This window comes from Montipora capricornis, chromosome 1 (genome assembly GCF_036669925.1).
Source record: "Montipora capricornis isolate CH-2021 chromosome 1, ASM3666992v2, whole genome shotgun sequence".
Classification (NCBI taxonomy): Eukaryota; Metazoa; Cnidaria; class Anthozoa; order Scleractinia; family Acroporidae; genus Montipora; species Montipora capricornis.
In genome coordinates, this window is record NC_090883.1 from 37,359,071 (window position 1) to 37,360,344 (window position 1,274).

The following is a 1,274-nucleotide window of genomic DNA, read 5'->3' on the forward strand; positions in this document are numbered from 1 at the left end:
GGTTGGGGGTTTGCATGACTATATCTGAGGATGCACTAACCCTGTTGATAATCCCTGGTCTTAAGAGGACGCCTTAAGCTTGTCACCAAACTGTTTCCTTTAAGAGTTTACTTCACACACTAAACTTAATACATGATTCTTGGCTGTGTAATTCAAGTAAAAGACCGAGATGCTCAAATGAGTTTGTTCTAGTATCTTTACTCCTTCATTGTAACGAACTTCTACCACCAAATTGGAGTCGACTGGTGGTTATATTAATCTCCAGTGAGCTGCATGATTCGATGTGGTGGTGTTTTATGTTGCATACACTGCACTATCTATTACGGTCAGCCTATTAATGAACTTCGCGTAAACAAGCGAAAATTAACGTCTAGAAATATTTCTTTGGATGTGTAAACAATTGTCATTGTTAACTTCATTCAACCGATTAGTCCTTCGTGAAACATTATCAGGTATTAATGAAAATCACTTGACTTTTAATAAACACCAGTCTTCGAACTTGATACCCCACAAGAAGACATTTAATTCAAGTGCAATCGTTGGAACATTGCTGAGCTTTAAAACTGGCAAAGAGGCAAAGAAGAATGCGTCCTGAATTTATTCATGTCTTCTTGTAAAATGTGTTTTAATCTGTAGATACAATCGCCAGTCAAACAGCATCGATGAATGTCTTGTCGTCGTAATTGCAGAGTAAGTAGAAAACTTATTTGATGATCATGCATGATTTGAAGGATCGCTAATTAACTTTGGATCAGGGTAAAAAGTTTTGAAATTGAATTAATGGCAATTAGTATTATTTACATGTAACAAAAATCTTCTGATTTATTCTTGATGTGAAGTCTGCTTTTAGTTGAAAAACTGAGTATTGTCTAGAACGACTACTTAATGTGTTTTGTCATATGCCACACAAAGTTCGACGCAGTAACTCCAAATCTCATGCCTAACTAATCCGTGTCTTCATGTTAGCCAACAAAACCACCTTAACCATCAATCTTGGACGCGTGTACGTGATCTCTCCCTTATAAAACAATCTCGGAGTTGTTGACTCTATCGGTCAGAACACTGAAGTTTTCTTTCCCAATATCTTACAAGCTGTGGTAAATCTGGTGCTCCTTCAATCACCGGCGGTGAATCAATCCCGCAAGCGATCATGCCTTCTTTTTGAACTCAAGTGTATTAAGACTTGACAAGCCTAATTATTATGCATATTTTCATTTGAAGGGAGAGCATTTGCCCAGGGCCTATGAAACTTGGCAGGCAGTTAGTTATCGGTA

General features: G+C 37.6%; 1 protein-coding gene across 1 annotated transcript in view; it reads left to right on the forward strand.

Annotated features, from left to right (window-relative positions):
* Nucleotides 1-509: 509 nt before the first annotated feature.
* The window catches only part of LOC138041544 (uncharacterized), a 38,673-nt gene continuing 37,908 nt past the window's right edge, over nt 510-1,274 (forward strand). Inside the window, exon 1 of the mRNA XM_068887286.1 lies at nt 510-690. The gene's annotated coding sequence lies outside the window, so the exon portion shown is untranslated. The remainder of the gene's footprint in view (nt 691-1,274) is intronic.